The following is a 21,712-nucleotide window of genomic DNA, read 5'->3' as shown; positions in this document are numbered from 1 at the left end:
AGTTTCGAAACCATATACTACATTTTAATTTTGAATATTATGTGTATGACAGCAACTGAGAGGGGAAATTTTTTTTTAATAATTTTGACTTAAAATTTTGATAAGAAAAAATCCAGTACTTCTCGTATAGATAAATTGAATGAAAACCTCAGTCCTCTTGAATCAGAACTCAGTTTTCTATAAAGTTATGAGGTCTTCGAGGCTACAATAGTCGCATAATAAGAAAATAATGTTTATTCAAAATTACAGAGGTATTTATTTCGCGGAGTATTTACCTGTGCGTAATTATAAATAAAAGGTTTTTCTGAAATATTTGAGGAAATATACATCATTCAATAAATTAGTAGTGAATTATTTTCATCCAAGACAATATTGGGTCACGTTCTAGTTCATGTCACTTCCGGGTAATATTCCAATCGGGTGGGTTTCTAAGATCTATTCAAGGGTGAAAATAATTTCAGGAGTAGAGGTCCAATCGGTAGGTAGGTATCCATATTCGGGATCATTAAATGTCTTTGAATTGTAAATATTAATTAAATTTTTTTTTCTTCTTTTTGATTTATTTTTTATTCTTCCTTATTGATTATTCTGCTTATACAATATCTTCCTTTTTCTATTAGGATTTCTTCTGTAATATATATAATTTTTTATTTTTTTCAGATTTTCAGGAATTTTTTGATGTATCCTTGTGGCTAGGTAAAAACAGGATATTTGTTCTGTATATAACATTATACCCTATATATAATGTTATAACCTGGGAATGTTTTAACAGCAGCATATGCTGCAACTAATTTTCTTCGTCACAGCGAAAAAGTGATTTGCAAAAATAACGTCAGAAGTCACAAGGTCTCATTATTCTCTACAATAAACAAAAAAATATATGTAATTTACGATATAACAAAGACTCATTTTCTAATATATTCCCCCATGTGTTGCTCTGGTAGATGGTTTCGCAGCAATTTTCACAAAATCCCCATTTATTCAAGCCCCTTACACACATTTTGTCATTCTCAATTTTCTCAGGTTATTAGTTACGTTATCGCTAGAGGCCTATCATAGGCAGATTACATGACCTGGAAGCTAAAAGAGAATGCTTTCCTGCATTCATCATTTTTCGAAACGTTTTTTGCCTTTAGCGTGCCCTCGGTTGAGATCAGATCTATTCTAATATCTATTGGTTTTCAAATGCCTCATTTTCTTTATAGCTACGAGAATCTGTCAGTTCTAGTAAGGAAATTTGTGAAACTGTCACAGTAATGACATTATTAAATTTAAGGAATTGATTCTGGTTGAAACGAAAGGGATATAAAAAGATTTTAGGTATCTTAAAGTTGAATTTTGGACGTTGATATGTTTTATGAAAGCACAAATATTTACCTTTTTCACCAATCCTAGGTGATTTTAGGTGATCAACTTTGCTTCAGCCGTTTTGCAATGTAGCGTTTGTGGTAGTCGAAATAGATAGATGGTAGATGTCATACAATAAGCTTAGGTATTTGTCAACATAACGCCATCGAAATATAAGTCGATTTGTGTCTGCATCATAAAGTTATTCCGATTAAACATGTCAGCTTACAAGCCAAATTGTCGTCATTTGCGGGAGGTTTCGATTTCTGCTTTAATATGAAATAATCTACGGCTGGGGCTTATCGAATGCTCTCAAATACCTATGGTGAGGCCGCTATTAGTCAGAGAACGTACCAAGAGTGGTTTCAAGAACGGCGATTTTGACGTCGAAGATGCAGAATTGGAGGCATTACTCGATCAAAACTCGTGTCAAATGCAACAAGAATTGGTTTGATCATTGGGAATGACGCAAAACGCCTGAAAGTCATGAGAATGATTCAGAAACAAGGAACTTGGGTGCCGTACGAGTTAAACGGCGTTTATTTGTTTGTGAACAGCTGCATGCAAGGCAAAGACGGAAGGGATTTCTGCATCGCATTGTGACTGGAGACGAAAAATTGGTTCATTACGATAATCCCAAGCGCAGAAAACATGGGGATATCCCGACAATGCTTCTACGTGGACGGTCAAACCGAATATTTATGGTTCCAAGGTCACTATGGTCAACTATCATTATCGAACGCAATTAATGCAAGGCCATAGATGTTTTTTTTTCTGGGTGGGGTAAACGAATAAAATTTTTTGACGACATTGTTTACTCATATCTTTAATGTGAGAAAAAAAGGTTTGATAACAGAGTTTGAACCAAATTACTCGAAATAATTTTTGTTATTACCAATACGATTGCTCTTATCTCATACCGGATGTTCCTGAATTGGAGTTACGCAGGAAAATGAGAGATTCCTTGGGTAATTTTAAAAATAAAATGGTCCATAAACATGAGCCCACAAAAACTTCGTTTTCGAGATACAGGGTGTTTCTTGTAGTCCTACTTTTTTGTGATGCTTTACCAAGTTATCGAATCTTTATTACTCTTCGCTACAGATTTGGTAAATGAGTACCAAAACTTATAATTAATTCATTTATCACAGCTACCGAACTGAATCTTTTGAATAATTCAGATTTTGCTGAGAATTACTATAGAGAGCTGTTTGAATTTTTTTCTAGAAATCGATTGCAGTTACGACAAAACTACAACAAACCAAAAAGTGTAGTACTAGACCAGAGTTTTTTTTTAAATCTTTCTGAACTACCAGTGGTTCACAAAAAAATAATTCTGGAGGAAAGAAGCGGTCACCCTTCCAGAAAAATATCACCCTTTAGATTTTTTGGCCCAAAATCCCATGATATATTATATTTATGTCAAACTTCGTGCAATATTTGGTCTTGATAGCGTCATCATCAGAAAAGTAAAAAATTCAAGCATAAAAGCGAAATATCATCTATTTTTCTCTAACTGCTGTAATGTCAGAGATACCATCGTTAGATATCAAATTTGAACCAACCAGTATAAGCTATGCCTGAGCTTGCTTCTGATGTAATTCTGAAGAAAATTCCAGGATCTCAAACAAAAATACCCTTCCCCATAAAATCCCCGACAATAAAAAGAATCGATATAACTAAAAAAAAACCATCCCCCACCCCTAAATCAACGAACCTCCCAAACAGCCCCGTTAAAACTGACTAAGCCTGCAAAGTTCCGAAACAAAAAGCAATCCGCTTTGTGCCACTCGCCCCCCTCCTAATTGACAATCTCACATCCGCTCCATGAGGCGTCCATACCATCTACGATTTTTAATCGAGCGAATTCCTATCCGGTCTGGAGAACTCGCTAAATCCCATAAATGAGATCGATCCGAGTTAACTCCATTCCCTATTTTCGGCAGAAAGGGAGGAGAGGGGGCACTGGCAATAGCCGTGAATCGACCTTTAATTGGAAACCGGGGCTCCGGGACCCCATCACGGCCTAATCTCTACTACTCCATTTAAGGCCTAACGACTTCAGGTGAGGAAATTCGGGGCCCGCCACTGAGAAATCATTCCGGGTTAATCTAATGGCCGGCTGAAGGTCACTGAATCGTGGGAATTAACTGGTGACGTCACGGTTACGTAGGGGTTATGTGGTTCGGTCACAGGAATATATATCCAAGAAGTATTGATGATTTGCGAATTTTTGAATAGATGGGTAACGTAGTTTACGAATCAAGATGATATGAATCTAGGTTGCCTATGTTACCAAACTACGAGGGTGAATCAAACATAAACGAGACTTTCAGGCACGATAGTGAAGGAAGAACGTTTCCGCTTTGTTTGTTGTTGGGTGGGTTTGTCAGGGGTGAGGGAATCACATGGACTTACCTCCTCGACCCTCTCAGTGTCCACCATGACGATTTCGGATCAAGAGGTACCTCCGTCAATTGCGCAACATGTTGTTATCATGTTCTTCAGGTGTGTGAGCGTCTTCTTGCACAATTTCAGGTGCAAGGAGACGAATTTCTCATTCACATTAACACCTGTGATGGAACACTACACCCCAGAGTCTAAACAAGCGAGTATGGAGTGGCGAAAATAAGAAGAACCTGGACCAGTGGAAGTCATGTCACGTTTGTCGGCTGGCAAGGTTTTGGTTACCGTTTTTTTGACCAGCGTGGATTGCTGTATCTCGATTTTTTACACGAACGCAGGACAATCAATGCGGCCTACTACTGCGACATTTTGAGTGAGGTCCGACTTACATATCGCAGCAAAAGACGAGACCTATCGATCAGGGAAGTGGTTCTTCTCCATGACAATGCCCCAATACAGCAGAATTGACTCTCAAGGAAGCTTTGGGAGCCCAAAGATTCGATAGTGATGCAGAGGTCGAAGCCTACGTGCGCAATAGGCTGCAGACACGACCTGCATCTTTCTACATGGAAGGAATTAGAAAGTTGCCTATCCGCTGGGAAAAATTTGTTTCCAAATCAGGAGATTATGTAGAAAAATACACTATATTTTTTTTGCGTTTAGAATTAAAATGAATTACAAAAAGAAGTATCGTTTATATTTGATTCACCCTCGTATCTTTTAAATTCTCGGTGTATTTGGTATTTCTGGGAGTTTCTGAATGAATCTAAGACCGAAAATAACCCACTCGGTTTTATCAATTTTTATAATTACACAGTTATCTTCACACCATTTTGTGAAACCTTGGTCTAAAGTAGGACACCTCGAAATCAAGTCATCTCGTGTTTTCGCAAATGCGGAATCCATTCCGCATATAATTATATTTTTCGTTGAGAAAACCACGTTTTTAAAAACGAATTTATTTACAATATGGAAATGAACAATAGGATGAATCTAAGATGATTCTAAAGCTGACTATCTATCTGACTGACTATCTGACTGACTGACAATAACATATTGTCTCCTATTTATAACATTATATTTTCTTATCTTAATTGACGCCACGCGTCGAACCACCTGCATTATGCTGGTGTAAGCAAAATGCAGCACACTGATATGTGAATCTAAATGAACAATACAATATTACGTCAATTGATCAGAACGGGATGGAATCCTGTAATTATATACATGATCAAGCCTGTCGTTGATGAACAATAAAAAATGAGAGGTCCCAAAACTTACCACTGAGGGACACCTAATTCAATATTGAAGTGGTCTAGTTAGCTGAGTATAATTATACTCAGCTTACTTAACATACATTAGTTTATCAGTTAGAAAGTTGTGTATCCACTGTAGGAAGAGACCACGAAATCAAAATGCAACGTGAAAAATCATTCCAAGCTTCGTGCCTAGTTTCGTATTGCTACCTTAGTTAGAATCATATAAAATTCAAGTACCTACAATATCGAAATTTAACACAATCAGCCCTATTCTGCAACTAGAATAGAAACAAACGAATCAGATCGTAATCTAAAAATCGAAAAGTTTCACTTCTAGCGCGTCCAAATTCAATATTCTGTATTCAATTCTTCTTCTATCGCCAAATGTAATTCGTAATTGATGTAATTCTACTTGAGTTAGATAACACCAATTTAAAAATGATTCCGGTGCATCTCTTTTCGATTTGAAGTTACAAAATGGGACTGAATGACCTATCGACAGCAATTCCGAAGTTGTTGAGATTTCATATTGAAATATGGGATAAATATCTCAAGGTTTGTGCTGAATTTTGGTTGATAGTATTATCAAAACTTAAGAACATTCAAGCACAACACAACAATTCTGCTAGGTTTGATATTATACAAGAGGATATACGGGGATTATGGTCCGTATATTGCCGAGAATTCGAGAGCGGTTATTTCAGGTAACCTGCTTCGTACATACCAACCGCTTGCAATTTGTCATTGATCAACAAAATTTTGCCTTGACAGAAGTTAGCAGGTTATTTGGTTAATAATAGTTAATCTCTTATAATTCGTAAACAACAAAAAGTTCTTGATTGCTCTGAAGGGTATTTGTTGCATAATTAACTTAATAAAGTCTTTGAGTGTCAGATGTTATTTAAAAAAAAGACGTTATTTCAAAAAAATAAATTCCTGTATAATTTATTCCCATGGAAAATTTATTTTTTGGCAAACGGTTCATTCTTTTCAATCGCTTTTTCACATATAAACTCTCTTTTGGGACACCTTGGTAAAATAACAATCTCAATTTTCCTGCAAAATTTCTCATTATTAAGCTTCTTCAGTTGGAAAATTCAAGCAGAATATAAAAAACCAACACGAGGTCTCAGGTGATAACTGATCCAACGGTGTTAACAGAATCTGTTGAAGTTATTCTACACATAATTTCCCCACCTGAATATTTGACTCATTACGGATAACAAATTGAACCCAAAAGAAGTAGATTAACCCACACTCGTACCAACTGCGTAATTCCAGCTTAGTGACGCAATTTCCACGAGCAACATAATCAAAAACCGACGTCTCTAAAGGTTCCCCACAAGCAATACAAACCAAACGGCAAATCCTTTGATCGCTGCCCGCCATTAGATTTCCCTCGTAAAGTCCACTCATCGCCTGCTCGATTCGGTATCGCATTACAAGCCACAGGTAGGTTTTCAGTTTCGCAGTCGTTTCGGATGTAATGAGTTTCAAGTGTAAATTTCTCCGCACATATCAAGTTTATTTCTTAAGAACAGGTTGACTCATTAATTTCGCTGTGCCGAGAGGGCTCGGGTTGCCGGGAAGCTCAGACGTTTTTCTCGAGATAGCTGGTTTATCCATCTCCTGAAAGGTATCTCCTAGAATTCGCCAGAGGGCTGTTGAAGCGGAGTAATAAAGTGGGGATTTATATTTTGCGGGATCTCCCGAAAGACTTTTCCGACAACATATAAAGTCGATCAAGAATCACTGAGATTCGAGGTTTTTTATCCGGTGATTTTAGGAGAGGTGTCTTTCGTTTTTTTTCCATAGAAAATGAATCGGCTTGAATTTGGTCGTTCTCCGTACATATCACTCCATCATTTGCTTACAATAAAATAATAATCTTGAATAAAATCGAATCTATCCCTCCGGTCATAAACACATTAATTCCCGAATGAAAATAACTAGAGATTGAATGCTACAGTTGAGTTCATTAATGTAGGCTTGGTTAATCGATCGTCTAGAGGTATGATTCGATTACCTGGCCTTTCGTATTTTTCTCCGTGACTTTGTTGGATTTGTAATAATTAAACTCTTTTGAATTATTTACATCTATTTACAAAGCCACAATTATACAGTACAAACTCAGTATTGAAAAGATCTTAATTACGTCCTAATTACAAATTTCTCACTACGGTACTGAATTTCGTCTTTAACTCTAGTTTTAATTACTCGAAACGTCTTGGATTATCACGTCTTCGTCGTACTTCAAGTTTTCGGTCGTCTCGTCTTTAACTTGTTCACGACTCGTCTTATTTTAGTCCGCGAAATGTCTTTTCGTCTTACGTCTTAAGTTGACCGACCGCACTTGCCTCGTCTTCGGCTTAAGTTAAACTGTACCGTCTGTTCCCGTCTTCGGTTTAATTTGAACTGTCTCTCTACCGATTGGAACTACCCTCTCTCGAATATAGACCTCCCTTCTCTTCGTTTTGGCCACACCCTTAGGGGAAAGTACCATCTCCTAGTCCAATAAAAGCTTTTGCCGTACCGCACCCAAAGATCTTCGCGGATTCCTGGAAATCGAATATTCTAGAAGGACTAGAACCTGATAAACAGATGTAACACATCTGGCATAACCGTCTTGTTCTGGAACTTTCCCAACCCCCGAACATCCCTTAAGTTTTACAACCGACATGACACATTCTTCGACACCCCGAAGAATAACACATCCGTTTTACATTATGTACAATAACAATTCGTTCCCTGTAAATCGATTGAAACTGTCATGCCCTCGACACTAAAAGAAACTAATAGGTCTTCAAGCATACGGTTGACCATCTCAATTCGTTACAGGGAATAATAGCTGGATCCTACATTAATGGAAAAAATCTGGCAGTTCCATGACTTAGGCCATTAGAAATTTTTTCTTTTCGTTAAGTTTGAAACTGCATCAAATCAGGACGAAAATTTGCATGTAGATATAAAATAGTAAGTGTAAAATTTGTGTGAATGTTCAAGTTGATTGCGGAATTAGAACCATAGGAAATTCAAGAGGAATGTGAAAAAAATACTCAATATTTCTGTGAGCAAAAAACCAACAGGCCTAAGATGTAGGGTGTTGACATAAAATACTTAACTCCGGACAAAGTTCCAATTTGAACACATCAAAACTATAGGAAAATAAAAAATAATATTGGAAGAGTTAACCAATATTTACGTTAAAGAGCAAGAGCCCACAACGGCCAAACTTGTGTAGGGGACATGCACAGAAAAACTTTCAGCTTTTCAGGTTCTCGCCTTCATGGGGTTTTGGTTTTGAGCTATTTCAACAAATCCAGTTGTGATGAGATTATGCATGTTATATGTTTTTCAGAAGGAATGATACACATTAAAATGGTTGTAATAAAAACGTTGTCTATTATTTCTTAATATTTCTTATGTCATTTGTGTAATGTAGATTCATAGAGTAATAAACATAGGTAGAGAAAGTATACGCAATTTTAACATGTCCCCAACATGGTTGGATTACGTTGTCGGATTGTGATATATTTTCATATCCACAATTTTCCTATATCATTATGAATATCTATTATATTGAATAAAATATTTGAGTGATTCCAGATATGCAAATTTGAATAGGAATTCAATATTTTTCCTAAATGTCGAATTTATAATAAGCAGAATATTTATTAATTTCTCTATCTACCTGCTGAAATCCAAGGTTTGGCAACTTTTGCTCTCCTAGTGTCACCGGTTGTTTCACATCGTTTGGCGCGCTTGAAGTTTGGTTTCTGAATTTTTGATATATTTAGGTATTAATTTCAATATATTTTGAGTAAATAATGAATAATGATTCACTACGGGACATAAGAAGTGCGTTCTTTGTGGAGAAACTCGCGAATTGGGTGAAATATTGTATCACTGATATGTTTTCATTTCCGCGCGCTTCATGTCAAATTTGAGAGTTGATTTCATCATTCAATCACCGAAAAATACACTCTTGAACAACGTTCAGAAATTGTCCAATTTATCAAAATCAGAGCTCATTTATGAACGGTAGAAGTAATAAAACTAATTCGGGAACAACGAAAACAACTCATTCAGAGGAAGGATTGTTTATTGGCTAGAAGAAATATACCGCGACTGTCGCCAAACGACTACCTCTGCTCCAACACAACCCTTTCGTACTCAAAATACTAGTGAGGGTTGACTTTTTAGTCATTATGAACCTGCTGCATTCTCTATGTTGAGTCAAAATCAATTGAATTATTATATTGGGTAACCCAAATTCGTTGTTTAGTGGGTGGATCTCAGAATCCCTACGAGCTAGAAAAATGAATGACACATTTTCGATTTTTGAGTGAATAAATTCCGAGATAAATTCTTAAAACGATTCGTCTCGCTAACTTGCGAATTAGTTCTCAGCTTTTTCTTTCACCAACTGCAATGCTCAAAATCGTCAAAATATTTCTTAATCATCTAATAAAATCATTCCTTCATCTTCATTTGAAACAATTAGTGTTTTACATGATCGGTTTGAATAGACCACGTAAAGGACATTGTGGGTGAGTTCTTATTCGAAGGGTTTCGTCATCTACTGAATTAGATTAGAAGTAATATCCCTCCCCTTTCAACCCTTCATCCCAGTCATTAATTCTGAAGCATCATTTTCAACATCGAGGATCCAACCGGAAACTTCCAGGTGAGAATTTATGAACAACAGTTCCTAGTCTATTTCATTCAAAACTTAAATCAACATCATTTGGTATTCTCACGAAAACGGTTAGTGGTGTATATTTGATTACGTATTCGCAAAGCGAATCATTTATATCATTTGAGAGAGTATTTAGGGCAACACTTGTTATTATTTTTATTTATTATTTCTTATGTCGTTTGTATTTAGTAGATTATGCCATTTAGTCAAGCCTCAACAACATTTGGGAAATGTTTAATTGATTTTCGTCTTCCCATTTCAAGGCTGAGAATAATTCAGGAAGAATTCATGGAGAACACAGAAATTATAAAAAATATTAATCAGTGTTGCCCTCACAAATATTTCGAATAGTATTACTTCTATCGAAAAACTCTTTATATGCAAAATTTGTGTTTCGAGCTCCTTGCGGAATTTCTTATAAAAAAGTGTAATTCTTTGAAACTTCAAGCAGAATATCGAAAAAAAAAATCAGTGACAACAGATCCTACTGCAAAAAGATTTGGCTAGTAAATAATGATCAACCTGGATGCAGTGTTCCGTGTTGATCACGTCAAAGAGTCATAAAATATTCTAATTGATGATCGAAAATGAAATGAGAAAAGCACTGACATTAAGTCCCGAGCTTTGGAGAACACAAACCTAGGGACACTTCAATGCTCTATTGGATGAATGGACAAATGCTTAAAAGCTCCTATCCTCATGCCTGTATTCACTTCAAAATTCGAACTTATGATAAAATGAAACACTGAGCTGATAAATCAATCTAACAGCAATCCAAAAGGAAAAAAGAAACAACTCTTTCAAAATACACCGATAACGAGAAGCCACCAACAAGATCACGTTCTCAATCTATTCCAGCATCGCATTCTTTATTCCCATCCCGATGAAACAGATACTCCTCGCAATTCCAAATCTTCAACGCTAGTATGTCCAAGAACGATCGGAAGGACTCATACATCCGATCGCATTTTGCACCAAATCATCTGGCAGCTGGAGAACACGGAAGCTGGCAGTTTGAATATTATGGCTATCCGTTTCGACGGGCGAACTTGAGAAGGGTCCGGGAATATTAATTCCCTCGGAACAAGTCAGCATACAGGACGTAAACGATCATCAATCCTGCAAACCTGGAAATTGTACGGGGAATTTTGGATCGGATTCAACTGGAATAGCTGGTTCGAGAGTTGGATATAATTTTGAAGGTTCATGGCCGCCATGTTTCAGTTTGTGGGAAGGTCACTAACACTCAGAGGAATATTCCAGGGCTGGCAGGTGTTACTTATATCCTCATCAACAAAATGAGTCTATTACGTAGTAAGTATTTGTATGTAAGTAATATGAATCTATAGTTTCTCATGATTCTCATGATTGCCGACCTCCGCCACGGAGATAGCACGTGAAGAAGAAGTTCTCCAAATCTCACTACTTCATAAAAACGATTGACGTAATATCTCATGACGCAACCATGGGCGCTTTTTAAACCCTAGAGTTGAATATAATATTTACGCGATTTTATTCAATTCTGATGCCAATTCTTTCATATAATTCGCGACGTGAAAAACTTTCGTTGTCACATTATCAATTATTCTACTATGTTCTAATAATTAATTATTCTATATACTGGACCTGTAATATTTTAACAAGAACTATTATCAACTATGATGACATGATGATTATTCTATATACTGGACCTGTAATATTTTAACAAGGACTATTATCAACTATGATGACATGATGGTTCGTTACATTATTAGTACACAAAATTGTTATAGATGAACTTCGGAATGTTCTGTCTGAATTTGAAGCAAACTCGCAATTACAATGATAAAATCGATCAGAAAATCTTTTCGTGGTATGATGGTATGACGGTCTTCAGTTTTTTTAACATGCACCACATAGTTTTGCCAAACGTCATCGTCTAAATTTTTAAAAACCTACCTCAGTTCCTTCTGCAGTCGGTGTTTGTTGAAATTTTCTTAATTGGCTCTTAATAAATCTCCCCAAACCTGTTCTATTGTTGAGATGTGGAATACAAGCACAACTTTCAACAATATAAGGGCGACCAAATTACCACGCGACAGCCGTGTACTATTTCGAGCAATGAATCAATCAATCAAATGGCAGACTGGAATAATGCAATTTCTGAGAAATTGTATATTAGCAATATTCTGATATACTTCAGTGGCTTCGAACATGAAATCAGCTTTTGCCTATACGCGTAGGTAGGATTTCTCCTCGCCGTCGGCTTCTCACTCCCCGCTAAAAGGAACATACACTCAATCCCAGATATTTAAAATATCAGAAGGGTAGAGCTCGGTCGTGTCCGGTCCTTGTGGTCCCCCTAGTTCTCGTCGAATTTCTGGTCCTCTTACACGTGATACTTGGACCTGTCCTTCGCTTCCTAGGAATTTTCTCACCGTCCTTGCAGTACCTAAAAGAACAGCTTTTTGCATCATATTACATATATACTCACTAAGTCCCAGTTACTTGATATACCTCTTGAGATTTTTGGGTGCTATTGTAGTTGTTGAGATGATAATAGGAAATGTCCCCCATGCAGGGGCTTCTCTCTCCATCTTTGCAGTTTTTCTTGGTTTGTCTGGTGGTTGTATGAAAATTGCTCCTTGTGAAGTTGTAAAGGTGTTGATTCGTCTGCTTCACACAGTATTTTGTAGAACTCTGATGTACTTGCTTATATTATTATTATTATTATAAGTTTATTGACCAAAATTAAAACATTCTCTAGAGTACACTTTCTTATACCAAACAAATTTGAGTATAGAGAATGTGAAAATCTCATTCGTCATCAATACCTATAGTATGAAGTGAGTGGAGTTTTTCCCCGGAATAGATGAGTATTAGATGAGAAGTATTTTGAATGTTCAAGTCCATGAACTGAAGTTATACCTAATCCCTTTTCCCCGAGTGTTTGATACATAGGAGGACAACGAGTTCAATATTTGGATAGTTAACGAAAACTGAGTAATTTCTATTCCATATGGAATTAAATGTAAATTCTCCCAAACCATTTCTCAGTATGAATTAATTAATTAATTTCTCTGCACAAATTCTGTATAAATCGATCAGATCTGACTTATGTATTTCACTATTCATAGAGGTTACCACAGTAAAGAGCTATAATATTTCCTTGCTACATTAATTGTTATTTTGCAGAGCTCGTTAATTCTACTGTATATATTTGTTGGTTAATTAGATTATTATGAGTTCAAAAGAAAGTTTTGAGTAATTGTGATTCACCTTTGTATCGCCTCCTTTTCTACCCTTGTGGTATTTCAGGTTCCGGTTCACTCAGCCCACCCCCTGGCATGGTCGTAGTTCTTCATGTAGAATCGGTGGCGCCCCATTAGATTTCTCTTGGAGCTATTTAATGGTCATTGCGGGTTCAGTGGAAAAGGAGGGCGATATTAATTGGCTGTATGTAGAGCTAAGCCTACTCAAGAATAAAAGATTAAATCAATAGAAATGCAGATCAACTGAATATTGAAGAAGTTGAGAACTACAGAAATATAAGAGGGTGGAGGGTGGAGACCACATGACAACAAACTGACTTATAACTAAGTTTGAAAAAAGTAGAATGCTAGTAAAAGTGATATGTATGATGGTAAGTCATCTATGTGGGAGTGAAAATAACAACGTTCAATGTAGTTGCCTACTATAATCTAATCAAAACTGATGCGTCATATTTTTCCTCGAACATCTAGCTAATTAACAAGCACATCGATTAAACTTCCGAACGTCACAACTCCTCGTTACAGCCTGATATTCCCTCAGCGACACTAGAGCTAGATCTTGGAGGTGCTCCACATCCATCCGACGCCCACGCCATCTACGATGGCTCCGATAGCGTGTTCGGAGGCGTTATCGTTATCGGCCGCCTGCTAATTAGACCTGCAGTTCTGTAGGCATTCGATCACCTGATCACCGTTAACATGCGATATCGCGACGTTGTCTGCCAAATTGCAGGGCAATTCTGGCCCAGACAACATCATTCCCCACTTACGGGCATACTTAGACCCGAAAGCGAGCTCTTCCCCTAGGATTTATAGGCGCAGATAAACCGGTCGCCTCGTCTGTGGAGGCCTTTTCAGGTGTATTACAGTGTTCTTTAGGATCGGCGGAAACCGTTGTGCGGTGTGTGTGCATCCGGTGCTGAGGGGATGGGAGGGGATACGGGAAGGCTATTTGGATTATTCTCGTTTCATCTCGCGTGATGAAGATGGATGAATAGGGTGTGTATTGGTGGAATTATCTACCTCGATGGATATTTGACGTGTTTATTTCAACGGGGATGGTTGTGATTTTAATGCTAGATGGGATGGAGTAGTTTGAAAGAAGACGGTAGTAATTGTTTCTGGGTATATCGAAGGTACATGGAACCGTTGTGGTGACTTTTCGACTGTGACATTGAGATTATTGGAAAGACATGTAATCATCTAGGCACCATTTTTACAGGGAAATTTCGGAAACTCTGAAACTAATCAAGCTTCAGCCTTCTGAGAAAAATATTGAATACAGGGTGATTCCGGAGGAGACCGCCAGATTTTAGGAGAGATTTACACTGGCCAAGAGAGTTTAGAATCAAGGTCAGGTCTGTGGTTGAGTCTCAATTAAGACTACACAGGATGATTTCTGCGACTAAATTAATTCTTCTTCAGTTTTAGTTTTGTAAAGGCTTATTGAATTCGAATGGAATTTTCATTGTAATATAATAAGAGTGAGTACCTACAATCAATAATTCTGAATTTTTTCCTCAAAATACAGGGTTGTTATTCTGATAATTTCAGATCCCTTCGTTTCAAATTTTATCATAATGAATCATTATTCAGATATTTTGAATTTTCTTGGACACTTTCAGTTTTCAGAAAAATTTCGTTAGTAGTAGTGTTGGTTTCAAAACGAACACTATCTAATTTTGCTCCAAAGCAGTGGAAATATTTCAACTAGGTAGTGAACCTCTATCATACGAAGCTGTTCCTGAGTACGGAAATGGTTTTTTTTCCAATTAAAAATTCATATCAAATAGCTCATATGGCAAACGAAATCATTCAATTCAGAAAATGAATTCATATGCACATAAATCAGAAAAAAAAATTACATAAATGAAAATGAACCAAATACTGAATAAACATACGAAGACGAAATGAAGGATCACCGGAAAATTCACATTCAAGTGTCGAATTGGATTCTTCTCTTTACTTCCAAATTTTCCATCTCTCGAAAATTCTTCCAATTATATGTTCCCTACATCGAATTTCTACTCTTTTCTTTCAAATGTCCCCACAAAAAATAATCTTCAAATCAGGAGATTTTTTGGCCTGGCTAAATTGTCTTCAGTATTCAATTCTGGATTTTTTTTCTATTTCCGTTACAAAAACCATGAACAAAGATCTTATCTGAATATTCGGCATGAGTAAATAATTGTGGCATGTTGGAAACACTTGTGACATATTATTCATCCAATATTCATATTTTGTTTTTATCTAACCCCCAAGGATATATCAAAAAATTCCTGAAAATGTGAAAAGAATAAAAAATTATATATATATTACCGAAGAAAGGGTAAACGATGGTTGATAGAAAATGAAAGATATTGTATAAGCAGAATAATCAATCAGGAAGATTAAAAAATAAATAAAAAAAAAGAAATTTGAAATTAATACTTACAATTTAGAGACATTTTATGAACCCGAATATGGACACCTATCTACCGATTGGACCTCCACCCCTAAAATTATGTTCACCATAGAATGGATCTTAGAAACTCACCCGATTGGACTTTTACCCGGAAGTGACATGAAATAGAACGTGAAACAATATTGTCTGAATGGAAAGAATTCACTACCAATTTAAATATTATATAAATAATTTATATTTCTTCAAATATTTTAGAAACACTTTTTATTTATAATTACGCACAGGTAAATAAACATTATAAATATGTTGTTTATTATGATGATAACCAAGGATCTTTATTCAGTACTTATTTGCATTTACGTAGATTTATGTGGATATAAAATAATTTTGTGCATTGAATTATTTTATTCAGAACATGATCAAAAAGTTTTGGAAACCCAATCTACAGCGTGTTTGTGTTTTTAACCTTCACAATTCATCTGAAATTTTGCCAATATAAACCCTGTAATTCGAAAAAAGGGTAGGATATATTAATGGTACCTACTCAATCATTTTGTATTACACTAAACATATCAAATTAATGAGCCACAATTAATCAGAGAACAATCGGTCGAATCGGACAAATTACCCTGTAGAGTCTCAATCAAGGCTCCCAAGCCCCGAGCGGAATTTCATGTTGATCGCGTTATTATAACCATAAAATACCAAAAAAAAAAAATATATAAAAAATTACAAAATATTTTCGTGTCCCTGAAACCAACAAATTTAAGATCTCAATCTTCAAACTTTTTACAGCGAGCTTTATATCGAGCTTGAAAATATTGTCCTGACACATCAGTTTCAGGGAATATCAATTCCACTTATACGCTAAGCATTCTCAAAAACAATTGTATTAACTATACGATCTCATTCATTGTGTATAATTTTATTTTCGGTTATTAATTTTTGAAGAATTGAAGTAAATATTAAAAAGACATCGGTAAAACTACATAATGACGCCTTTAGCCTGGCTATCAGTTAAAAACGGAGACCATAAATAATCCAAGAAGCTGGACCTTGCTAAAAATCTATATCTAACCATTAGGAACAACTTCAGTTCTGTGTCTGTCGGTCTCTCCGAAAATACAGTTTGTAGTGCGCCTACGTGGAAGTACAATCACCGAGAACTCAATATCTAGGTTTCTAGGAATGGGATATCGGTTTGGATTATAAATAAATCGTTATGAATTTCAGTGGGCGAAACATGAAACAGATGACAGACTTATAAGCACACATCAATTGAACTGAACACACGATAATATTAACAACCATACCAAATTTCATTGAAATCGGATAATAATTTCAGGAGTTTAGGCTATTAGAAGGATTTGCGTTCGCAAATCCTTCTAAAACACGTTCACACGCAAATGTGTGAACACACAGACAGACAGAATCGGAAGCAAATTCGAATTCTGAAATGCATTTTGTGAGCATAAATGTTCACATCATAGATCAAAAGTTTTCCTTTGGTGGATTCACAAGCAATCGTTAATCTAGTTATTTCTCTTTTCAACATATTCAAATCTCAATCATTGCTAAATTCTATACTAAGATGTATTGCATTCAGTCAACCCACTCACCTGATGAAGTTATACCATGACGAAGCAATTTTAGCGAACTGAAATTAATCAAAACGGTTCCGGACCAAGTTCTCCTCACGATATGGTTTTCCATCGGAGTCTTCCATTATTCCAATTCTGCTACCGCTAAAATCCAGGTGTCACGAACAAGGCACACTCTATTAATATCATAATTGAATTCTTACACCAATATTGAAACTGCAGAATCATCACGACCGAATTAGTACAAATTTGCAGGGAAATTGTTCTACAAACATCCGTACGTCGTTTGTTCAATTTTCACCAGTCTGTTCTAGTCCAATAGGAGGTTCAAACCCCAATTCGCAGCTTTAGGATTTCTAATTACATACCTACTTCACTTCGAGTTGTTAAACTAGTCTAATTTTCCGCAGCCATTGCAATTTAACGCAAGCTCTGTCTCATAAAGGAGTGTCAGTTTCAATTCGTTTATAGAATTAGCGAAGTTGATTCTTTCCGGATGCTGGCGCTCGAAACGATCCATCTGGTTTTCAATTAGGGTAGGAAAGGCTCTCATCTGGTCTGATCCATTCTTTTATGGAGACGGAAATCGATGGCATGGTTTCGTAGTGAGCAATTCCAGAAACCTTTCATGCATACTGAAGATCCTAAATGAACTCGATTATATTATAACGAGTGCTTCAAAATTCAATGGCATTTGGATCCGGTGAACACTATGGCCACAGTACACCACAATTAAACTAGGCAGTAATTGAGTTGAGGTGGTACATCCTTGCTTTGCTAAAAAATGTTTTCAAGGCTATTTGAATAAGAAAGTCCATCTAGCATACTGTCTCTAATGCAGAGAATTAGTGATAGCGTAGGCAGTAGCCATGCAAAACTGTCTGTTACACGCAAATAAAATAATGTGGGATCCGAATTCATAACACCCAACTGAATGATATGCTACTGACTTGACTATACGAAAACTACGCGAACGATCCTAAAACGGTGGACCATGTAGATTTATCGATATAGGGAGACGTAAGGGGAAGAGGTACTTGAGACTTAAGACTGAGACTGGATTACGATACATACGAACGGGGGTGGTATTCGACGTTAGAGAATAGACGGACATAGTTAGGATTCGACGTTACAGATCAGACGGAAAAAGTTAAATAATTCGACGTGAGAGATTAGACGCATACCTAAAGTTCGACGTAAAAGAGTAGACGCAGCGAGTTAGATCATTTCGACGTTAGATATAGACGGATCAACTCGAATAATTAGACGATTAACAATTAGACGGAATAAAATAGCTTCGATAGACGAAAGTTCAGTGGCTGTACATTTAATTGACGTTGAATTGTACATAGTGTAAATAAACAATAGTTTAGTACCGGCGGCTTATTTTATAACCCCTAGACAACGATATAAAAACCCTACAATAATTATACATTCAATATTATAATTTGAGGAGATGTAACAAAAAGGTTAATAGTTAGGGACTAGTTAGGGACTGGGAGGGATTATCGTTTTGACCGAGGTGATGATTGGAAGATTTCAGGGCGCTAGGTAATTTGAACTATCTTACTCTTATACTAAACCTAGTCCTACCTAATGTTTCCTATCTGAAGATATCTCTAACCTGCTCTAGCTATGCTTCTTTCTAATGTGACATCTATGACTAAAAATCTGAATTTATATAATAATAATAATAATAAAATGCACCGAACCAAATATATGCAGGATATCTGTGGAATTTTATACACTTAACCAGTGTGTTATGATAACAGTTATCTGCTTTAAATACACAAACGTCCAATAAAATTGCAAATTTGTACAAAAATCAACTATGGGATGATATTGATAAAAAAATCCTGGATTTAATATAAAAAGAACGATTCAACAAAAAAAAAAATTATAGAGAACGATACTCTTGTTGTTAGGTGGAGTTGATGTGGAAAAACTGGAATTTTCTAACTGAAATCTTCGATTAACGAGTTCATACAAAAATAATAATAAATTATATCCGAAGCTTTCCATAAATTTCTTCATGCGGAGAGGGTGATAAATCCCGAAGGAAAATCTCAGTAAGATATATATTTCACTTTTCCTTGCTATCAGAATAATGAATTATCGTTTCAATACCTACATTTCCTTCACAATTCCAGAAGGAAAATTCGATAATAAAACAATAACATTATATAATATAATATATATTCATTATATACTATAATATATAATCATATAATTTGAAAACCTAACATCTTCGAACTCCGGCCGCAAAGCTCATGAAATTTATATATGCTAGTTGAACAAAACCCTGAACATAAACTACTACTCACGATAAAAAAATTACATGAAAAAAGTGTCAGAAGTATTTATTCCATATGCCATTCGAATAGGACTGATTTGAGGTTATCCAAGACTCATGGACAGGAATCCTATGTCTTGCAGACTGAAAACCAAGCTGTCTGTGACCTGAAAGGAACCTCAACCTATCCATTAAAATGACAATGGACAGTCAAATGAAGCTGAGCAAGTTAGAATACAATAAATCATTTAGCTAGAGGCAATAAAGCATTGAAGGAAATGAAAGAGCAGTTCAACTTACAACAAGCGTCTGTGGTCTTGGAAAGGGCGTTAACTGACCATTAGTTCAACAATGGAAGCTAAGGAATAAAACTTCCTTCTGGAAGAATACATACATATTCGAGCAAATGGAAACCTTTGTTTTTTTCGTTTTTTTGACCATTATTTTAGACAAATATTCAACCCTATCTTTGATTGTGAAAGAAATAGGGTGTTCTGGTAGTTCAACCTCAAGCTGTCAGAGCCAACAAGCAAATCGGACAATCTAATTGCACCATAATTTTTGGATCATTTCGGACTGACGTTTGAACCCAATGCCAAATTTATGAAATAACCAGCCTGAATAGAGCCTAGAAATAGGCACTATAAGTGAATTTATTCTAAGAAGGTTCTTTGTGGTTGGGTTCTATTAGATTAACGGTGAAGCTAGCAGGATATTTTTCCAAAAACAAGAATTCAGAAATTTAGAAGTGGATTCGGAACTTAAATGTCTATAATAAGCCTAAAATTATGATGCTTTCAGATTGTCCATAAAAAATCAATTGACATGGTGGTTCTGGCATCTCAATATAACCATTCCCTCACAATTGAAAAGCATGAAATTTTCCAATAGGGTAATAGATTAGCCTAAAATTATGACGAAAAAAATAGTTATGCCAGTTATACTGGTATAAGATTCGTGGAATCTGCAAATCGGGATTTTAAACAGCTGAACATATACTGTTCAAATGTTCCGAACTATCCAGCAAATGGAGTACTTCTAGACAAGCGAGCTAAAAATCATCTCGAAATAATAGTCGAAGATCCCATGAATGTTTTCAAACTTTCCATTATGGTCGACGATTTTCTTGGAACTCTGTCTAATTCGCTTACAAATTTATAATTTTACTGTGTTTTAGTAGCTCTTGATAGTAGTCCAACGAAAATTTAACCTCAATTGTCTGGCTTTGAAATGAAAATGTCGAAAATCGCTTGGACCCGTCAATTTCTGAATCGAGAGATGAGGGGTGTTCATTTTGATGATCTTATCGAGTACTATCTGATCCAGAAATTCTGCTCCAAAATTTCCATCGATAACGAAATGACAGGTGAAATAGTAGAAGACTACTTTTCTAGTAACCACCTCTGAAATATTTCGGATAGAAATAATATTCTCGAGATAAATTTCACATTGCCTCCTCCACTATTTTCGCTGTTATTTCATGTTTCTCTTTTTGTTCTGTTTTTTTTCTTGATTAGTTTTTCTGTCTTAAAGTATTCAATTTTTTCATATTATTATTCAATGTAAATCATGTTATTGTATTTTACTCTACTCGGGGGATTAAGTTGAATAGCATTGTTAGACTTCGCCCTTGAGTAGAATGCATCTATCCAATAATTTGGGACAGATTATACTCGATAAGATCTTCAAAATGAAGTATCGCAACACCCCTCATCTATATTCAAAATCAAGGAGTTGTGCTAACCTCTGTTGCAAGGTTGAAGTTACAGGGATGAAAAACATGGAAAATTAGTTCCCCCTCGAATCAAAACTTGACGGGACCCTTCATTTTGAAGTCGGAAACTCGAGGTTTTGAGTTTCGTTGGACCATCCTGTATGTATTACATTCATAAACATATTCTTCCACAAAAACGTTACAATTTTTTTGTGAATTTTACGTAAACGATGTTTCAACTTCTGTTGAAATACTAAGTTTTATCCAAAAATTGGCGACCTAACAACAACATGCTCAAACAAACCCAAGTTTCTACAAAACCAAAACAAAGCAATTCCTTCTTCTGGGCCTAGCATGTCTATTGTCACCAAGTATATCTCAGTTCGAGTGGGTGTTTCACTGTTCGACCAATAACCTCAATTACATGGGATTAAAACCGCTGCATTATTAACATGCAGCTACCCTCTAAACCTGGAAAATTGCCAGTAAATATGCGTCAATTCATTTCTTAGATTGTTTGTCGTTCCAATTATTCTAGTAGTTGATTCTTCGCGTGTATCTAATTTTCCACGACTCTTGGCATGCTAGAGCCGAGACGAACACTAGGGAGAGGATGTAAAGGTGATAAATCGGGTTGTTAGTCTGGCCAATATTGAACACACCCTATTTTATGTGAAGTTGTATCGTGTCCCAAAAATATAATCGTTGTATATTGACTAGTGGGTACTGGGACAAAGT

The sequence above is a fragment of the Harmonia axyridis genome, chromosome 7 (genome assembly GCF_914767665.1).
Source record: "Harmonia axyridis chromosome 7, icHarAxyr1.1, whole genome shotgun sequence".
NCBI classification, from domain to species: Eukaryota; Metazoa; Arthropoda; class Insecta; order Coleoptera; family Coccinellidae; genus Harmonia; species Harmonia axyridis.
This window is presented reverse-complemented; position numbering follows the sequence as displayed.